We start from the raw sequence: 8,613 nt of genomic DNA, 5'->3' as shown, positions 1-8,613 counted from the left end.
AAGTGGGTGGGTCTCTGCCGGTGCCAAACAGGAGCTAGAGGGGGTCATATCAGGTGTCGAACAAAAGACATATCAGGGGAGAAATAAAAAGAGTTGAGTTTGTGTGATACAGTCGGTGACAGTATCTGAGTGTGTTTGGGTGTGTGCCTCACTGTACCAGCTCGTACCTGGCAAGGTGTAAGAACCATTGTGCAGCTCTGAAGCCCATTATGAAGCGTAATGAGAATATAATAAGAGGGTGTAATCAGTGATGTAAAAGCTGTGTAAGTGTCATATCAGGTCAATAAAGTGATACTTTATAGTGAAAATATCTAGTAGTAAGTGGAATTCTACTTTAAAATCTTGTAATTGAGATCTATAATCAATATTTTTTACCATAACCAGTGTTCAGTTAGAAACATAGTGAAGTATTCAGATCATTTCTTCAGGTTTGTTAGAAAACAAAAACAGAGAAAAGTAAATAGCACTGAACACAAGGTACAGTTGAGGCAAAATAATATTTTATTATAGACCGAAACATTTGACACATTTTGACCAATGAAGAATCCAAAAAGTAATTAAAATGACTTCATTCTGAGAATAATACAACTATGTAGAGTTTTATGATAATTTGTTTAGTTGTTTTTGACCCTAAAAACTAAAATGGCAGCCTTATTGGTGCCATATAGGAAAAGCCAGGGGATCCCCAGTAGATACTGTAGGTTCATCCTCTGGGCATCATGAATGCTGTACAAACTTGCATTACAGTCGGCCTTTAAAAATCATTAAAATAAAAATGTAAGAAGGGTTGAAGCGCTCGCAGTTGATCAACATATGAGCTGGGCGAACACGTGTACTGCTGTGAGGTGAATTTGCAAATCAATGAGCAGGTATGATATGGTCCAGCATAAGAGGAGGACAAATATTTGTGCTTCATATGCAAACCATGCCATGCAGGCATCACAAGGAGGTTTCTCAGATTTCATACAAAACGCAAAACAGAATACAAATACAATAAATAATTTGACATGTTTATTTCTATAAGCCTCGACTCCTTTGAGTAGATCAGGGATTGAACGTGTTGAAATTTAGAACAGACAAATCAGAGTTAAGTTTACAATATTTTCTAGATTTGTCTTCATTAGGATTTTAGAGGCTTCACTTGTTTGCAAATGAACACACCCAGCAGAGGTTGGATCATTTTATATCCTGGCTCATTCCCCTCAGTCAAAATCTTTGAACTCAGTCACACAAGGTTACAACAGGTCAGAGAAGCAAGTGTGAATCATGCTACACTGTACTTTTCAGTCTGAGCAGCTAGATCCCTTTTTCTGATTGACTGAAACCTGAATAACTCATGAAAAGGTACTTGAGATTGTGCTTTATTAAACGTACAATTTTACCTCCAAGAACTCTTATTTAAATCTCAAGCAGGATTTTTAAACTGTGATTCTTATTTTTACAGGCAACAAAGTTCAATTTAGATTCAACAAAGAGAATAGTATAACTGGAAAAAAATAGGCTTACTGTGTAAGTTACCTGGAGTCTTATCGTTGCTGTGAGGTTTCTTAGTAACCAGCGAACATTTCAGGACTTCACTCCTGGGCACAGCTTGACATTTTTTTCTCTTCAGTTTTAAACAAACAAGGTAATGTATTAATAGGAGAGCCTTATAAGTGCTGCTATGCAGGTTTTGTCACCTGCGGACAGAGCTAGGCTAGCATTTTTCCACCTCTTTTCAGTTTTTATGGAGAGAAAAGGAAACCGGCTCCTGCTATGATCTCAAATTTAAAGAACACCTATCATGCTATATTTAAATGATATATTGTAGGGCCATACCTATATAAGGTATATTTATACGTTTCTGTTTTCAAAATACCAAACAGATCATGCATTTTAGCCATGCCTCATTTCGCTCTATGTGCTGTTTGCTGTCTACGGGGCTGATTCTGTGAGCTGCAGCTGACCAGACCCCCCTGCAGGAGAGGGGAGCGCGCTCTGATCAAGTCAAGAGGGGGAGAAAAAAAGATCTCCGTCCTCCGTGCTTTATTATATTATTATAGGCCTATAGAGTCGTTATTCATTTGTTTTAAAGCTCAATAAATAACAAAGAAGACCTTTGACCAGCACTTTTCTAATTTTGTCCGGAAGATTTAAACTTTAACGGACATCTTGACCGGCGAAAGAAACTGAAACTGAAACTCTGCCGCACGGTCCCCTCGTTCCTTGGAAGAGGCGTAGAGGTGGGTGTTTGTCATCTGCTGGTGGACTAACCGGAGAGAATTACAGTGCTTGCCTCGACGGGGAGGGATTGCATTGAATTACAGCAGCGGGAGCAAACGCTTGCCTCGGGGAGGGAGAAAAAAAGCCACAGCGGAGAATAAACAGAAGGGTAACCATGGTAACTATGGGCGGGAAGTCTTCTTCGCTGCTTTTGTGGCAGACTACATTGCCACTTACAGGCCTGGCATATGTACTACAGCGTCTCCAGCGCTTTCAAGCGGCAATGGCCGGCCGTGGCCCAACCCCACATTCCCCTGATAGGTGGAGAGTTGGCCCAATAGCCGTAGCGCCACCGTCCTGGCGTCAGGACAGTGTTCAACTCTGGATCAGTTTTTATCAGATCCGTTGCAGCCCTTTTTTTAGAGATTTGGGTATGGAGGGAAAATAGAGAGGGTTGTGCTTTCTGACACTTGGTGAGTTCCCTGGAACACCGGGGACACATATTCATGTATAAAAGACGTACAAAAGTGCATTTTGCATGATAGGTCCCCTTTAACAAACAGATATTAGGTGCTGATTGTTCTTTGAGCCTGATGAGAATTTTCCTTAGATGACAGCTTTAGAGTTGGTTAGAGTTAGAGTTTTTTCTTTAAATATGAAAAAAATGCATTATTATAAGACTTACCCATATGGAATAATCTTCAATGTCTTTACATTAGCATTAACAAATACAGGCTCTTAACACTTTAGGGTTTAAATTGATCTAAAGTTCAAACAAAGTCCAGTCATGAATCTTTGATATTGCCCTGAACTTCCTCTCATACTGTACCTCAAGAACATGACGATGTGGTTCACAGGCATTAGCATAAATCCGTTGGCAAGGTTTACCACCTTGTTAATTACTGGGTCTTCTCAGAAACTTAAGCAAGAGGAGACACATCAAGGGTAGCGCAGCAGAGCAAAGGCACACATCTGAGAATTTAAATTTCTAGACAAATTAAAAGTGAATTATCATGCATATTACCTTTAACAGTGATTAGATTCAAGAGTTTTAACTATATCTCTGAGTGTGTCTGCTGACCTGGTGGGTTTTTATTGTACATTAAGCTGGGGTCCAGTGTGAATACAATAGAGAAATGGGCCTACAGTACACAAAGCAACAACTCGAAGTAACACCCACATGCTTCTGTTGCTCTCATCTTGCCACCTGTGGAGTGGGTGTGACCATCCAATCATCAAATCTGTCAGAGAGACCTGTTTTCAGCGATGGAATCTGTTTTATGAATCGCTTTTGTTGTGAGATTGTGTGTTACGCTGTAGGCTCTTCCACTCTCCCCACACATTTATTAAAACAATAGATGTAGTTGTACTGCATGAACAATCATTACTTGGTGGTGATCATCAGAAACATGTTAACAATACATCTTATTCTGCTTATAGATGATTAAAAGCAGAATAAAAACACGTGTTTATAGACAGTATACATTTTATATGATGTTGAAAAAGATTGAAAGGTTTTGTAGGCCTGCTGGTCCTTTGTCAGATTTTATATATCAAAATGGTCAACTCTTCTGGCATCAACTCAAAAGGTTATCATGTTAAATGACACACATTACTTGCTATATCCTAAAGTAAAAAGTATATATGGAGCTAAATATGTCAATCTAAAAAAAGAGATTTAATATATTAAAGGGCCCATGTCATGGCCATTTCCACTGATCATAATTACATTGTTGAGGTATACTAAAATAGATTTATACTGTGCAATTTTCCAAACTCACATTGGTTTCGCATACAGCATCTCTGTCAAGCATGTGTATTCAGCAGTATTCACTTTCTCCACTAAACGACTCGTTGGAGCTCTTGCCCCCCCCTCCCTGTGAGCCTAGTGTGCTCCGATTGGTCAGCTCGGCCACTCGTTCTGATTAGTCAACCACCAGAGAGGCTGCGCCCATGTCAGTGCTTTTCCCGGCTGCTCTCAGCGTAACATCAGTCTTATCATGGCGTCGGTACAGCGGTATATTTTATATACATATATATTTTTAACTGTTGTTATAGAAGAGTGTGACGGCCCCAGGGCCTTTGTCTTACGATGGGGTGGAGCTGAAGAAGCTAATCAGCACGATCACGGACACCTCCGGACACTACGGCCCCAGTCTCTCTCCAAAGCGGCTGCAGGAAGACTAACTCTGCGATCCTCTCAACCACCTATCTTTGCATTTACCACAATAAATGTGCCGTGGTTTTGTAAACTCGTGTATGTCTCCTTGTCTTTCCGTTGTGGCCTACGAGCTACTCTCATAACAAAGAGTAAGTTATTTTTACCCGTTATAAACTACTACTGTTTGATGAGAAATCAAATCATGGTTTGCTATATATGAATTCAGGGAAGAAAGGATAGGCCTACTAAGTATTTCCATTAAACTTTATTTTTAGAAATGTACAAAATGAACATAAATATACATATATACATATATACACGGTATATCATCCATTCCTCCTCCTCTTGCCTGCGCACAGCCGGTGCGGTGCGGTGCCTTTTAGCACGAGGCCTCAGTAGTAGTAGAATCCCTTCCCCGTCATGGATTGTCCGCCAGGATCTGGCTGGACGAAATCAAATGCAAATCACAAAATATTAGAGAAACTTAGTTGTTTTAGATTCGTTAGTAGTAGTTGTGTAATGAACAGCTTGCCTGCTAATATGCTAACCTAGCTTTGTTTACCTTGGTAGCTAACACGATATGAACGTTAGCTTGGAGGAAAGGCAACTATAATGCAGTGTAATAAAACTACTATGAACAAAAGCTAGTGGTTCATATTAGGCTAGCAATAACGTGTTTATAATTGCAATCGTATACGGGTATTCTGCTACCATACAATGTAACTTGCATGAATACATTGTTTTGCGCTAGCATACAGCTAGCCTCGTTAGCTACATGCAGTATATGTACGGTCACAATGTACGGTAAACCGGAGTATACTGTATGAGTATTCCGTGTGTGTGACTGCAGACATTCTCCTGCCATGACAAACATGTAAGGCCATCTGCTGACATTGTAGTTGATATATTTAAACGCTAGCAACGTAGCATCACAAAAATGTTTTTCTGACCAAAACTAGCTCAAGCTCCGTGTGTTAGATCGCTACGCCAGCTATAATGTAATTACGTTTCGCGACTGACCGGCAAATCACCCGCAGTATACTGTCAATAGGTATTTTGTGTGTGAATGCAGACATTCTCCTGCTATGAGATACATGTATGCAAGGCCATCTGCTGATATTAGAGTTGATATATGGAAACTCTAGCAACTTAGTTAGCACAGTTAGCACTGTGTCAATGGCTTAGCAGTCCAACACAGTTTACACATTTAAACAGTCTTGTTTGATAAATACACAAATAACAATGCAAACTTACAGGTTGTATACCCAGATCTTCCCCTGCTCCAAACGGTCCAAACAAGCTGTGCATATCCGGCCTCAAACTGGGCAATGTTTTTGGAAGCTTTCGTCTGTGAAAATGCCGGTTCTTCGAACCTCTGGAGGAGGAACACGCCGCTGCTGGTGTGGCCATAGCTCTTCGGGATTGGTCCATTTCGTTCCGGGTACCGCATGACATCAGGCGGTACCCGGAACTAAATGGAAGACTCAAATGGGCAGTGACGTATCTCCAACGAGGCGTTTTGGGGAGGTATTTTCTGTGTTAGAGTTTTACTCGCTACAGGGTGTACTTTGAGGGTTTTGACTCTGCACACCGTTTACATGCATAAAAAACCTTCATAACACACAAGGGGACGGGTAATAACCGGAAAAGCATGACATGGGAGCTTTAATATTAAGACATATTAAAATATGTCATTGTGGTTTTTTTAACCATGTACTTTAGTTTGTTTTATGTTTGCTGAGGACAAGTATTACAGAAGCACAACAAAAACAAACCACAAAGCTCCAATGGTACATATTCTATTGTTCTTTTATTCAGTATATACCACATATATTTCTACCTTTTTATCTATTCTAGTAAAGACTGAAAGTTATTTGATCAAAGTAACTAGAAGCAGTAACGTGGGTCAGAGGTGTGTACTGTAGGTGTGTGCGGAGGTGTCAGTTTGCAACATCTCCAATATTATCGGCAGCTCTTACCTCCAAAGGTTCAAACTTAGATGGCCCGAGATACAAACCTCTCTCACCTCTTTGTCCTCATCCACCTTCTCTGTGAGGGGGGGGGGATGTAGGAAATGAATGATTCTCAATAGTGATCAGTGTCTTGCTTTCAAAGTTTAAGAAATGTGATGAGATTATCGTACAACACAGTATTGGTACCTCACGATGTAAGAACACAATTGGATTATTGAAAGTCTGTTTTCCGCTTAATTCAGTCTCTCCCGCTCTCTTTTGCTCATACTTTCTGTGCTTAGTGTTTCCCACACATACAATTGACTCAGGCGGTCCGCCCAGGTATATTAACATAACAAGCATTTGACCATTTTTTCATTTTCTTTATTTGTCATACATGATTGATTAACTAGTGGCTCCAGGACCGCTTGTTGGACTGAAAGGCATCTAGTAGAACATAATGAACACAACAGGTTTATTACCATGCAGAGCCCAAAGTGATTATTTATAATACATTTTGTAAGCCTGCTTGATTTTTAGGCTTATCAAAAAGCTAAATTGTATATGTTATGCTACTGCTTGTTGCCGGGGTACTGTGGGACAAATGCTGATATATAATATATTACGCTATGAATGTATAGAGAGGCGAAGTCCCTCCCCTTCCGGTGGACCTCCATGGGACCTTATTTCGGAAACATTATGCATTGAAGTCAATGGAGAGAGAAAGATTATCTTTCGATCCCGTTTGAATTGTGCCACGAATTACACATACTGTATGATGTTTGTCAATTTAAAAGATAATTTTGCAAGTCAAAAAAAAAAAAATGTGTCGTAAAACTGTGAAGTAACACATTTGTTTGTGTGAAACGCTCAATGAACTACATCTCTGGTCAACAACACACGTCACCAAGATGGCCGTCACTACTGTCTTGTCAACAAAACGATTGACTATCCTCACTATCACCACAATGAAACACGTCCTGAAGAATGTCATGCAAAGCTGCCTGCCTGCCTTCCTTTGATTCTCTCTGAACTGCCTGGTCGTTTTAATGTTTAATGTCAACCATTTGTGCAGATAGCATGAAGTAGAGAAGATCGCCGATGCTAACGTTAGCGTATTGTATTATAGAATGATCACACCGGTGACAGTACTATTCAAAGGGTTCACGAAATATGACTACTACTCTTACTGTTTAACATTTTGGGTTACTTAATGTTACTTCATGTTAAGGCTAATAAAAATGACAAGGCTGTAATGCTAACTAACGTGCTAGCTACTAGCTAGGTAGCTAACTTGATCAAGCCACTCCTGGTCCTTTCATCAGACGGGAAGCAAAAGAACGAGCAAGACCCATTGCTGGTATAATAACAACCTGGTACTAAGCACACAGGCATCTTGTTAAAGTTATCTTATCTTAGCCAGCGCCATATAGATAGATTATATCTATATTGCGCTGACCTTCGGTATCTGAATGGTGGAGGAAAACAATTGTGACATCACTTACGCGACTCTGGGATTTGTAGTCTTTCTAGTTACGTATTTTTCATAGTCTTATATTTCAACAGTTTTACGACAAACTGTGACTTTTTTGACATGGAAATTATTTTTTAAGATTGACAAACATCATATGTGTAATTCATGGCACAATTCAAACGGGATCGAAAGATAAGTTTTCTCTCCCCATTGACTTCAATGCATAATTTTTCCGAAATAAGGTCCCATTACCCGGAAGTAGGTGGGCGTGACTTCGCCACTCTATATATATACAGTGTATCTTTGTACTTTCTTAAAGCCATATTGTCAGGAATTTCAATATTGCCCAACTCTATTTGTAGCCCTCAAAACGTTACAGTCCCATCGACTCTCTTCTTTGTGTCTTTCTAGCTGGATTTGTCTGAATGTGTCTTCATGTCTTAACCACTTGTTGGCTCTCTGTGTAGTGTCGGTAACCAGGTGGGATTGGCTAAAATAGGCGTACCTCGATTAAAGGACTAACACATCATCACCTATTCATACCAGGGCACGAATAAACGTTCACATAAATGGCACCATTTGTGGGCCACTGGGATCATCAAACTAGTTTAACTTGCCTTACCGAAACAGAACTGGGGAGGAAGCCAACATTACTCGAAAGATTTCGGTGAAAGAAGGACACAAAGAGTTTAACTGAAGAACACTGTCACAACAACGACTTACTCTGACCAGCAGAAACACATTAGGGTTTATCATTTGGAAAGTTGTGGACAAACCGACCAACCAACATAAAGCTAAAACGCAAGCATGGCTAAAATTATCTT

This window comes from Trematomus bernacchii, unplaced genomic scaffold (genome assembly GCF_902827165.1).
Source record: "Trematomus bernacchii unplaced genomic scaffold, fTreBer1.1, whole genome shotgun sequence".
NCBI lineage: Eukaryota > Metazoa > Chordata > Actinopteri > Perciformes > Nototheniidae > Trematomus > Trematomus bernacchii.
Note: the sequence above shows the minus strand (reverse complement) of the source record.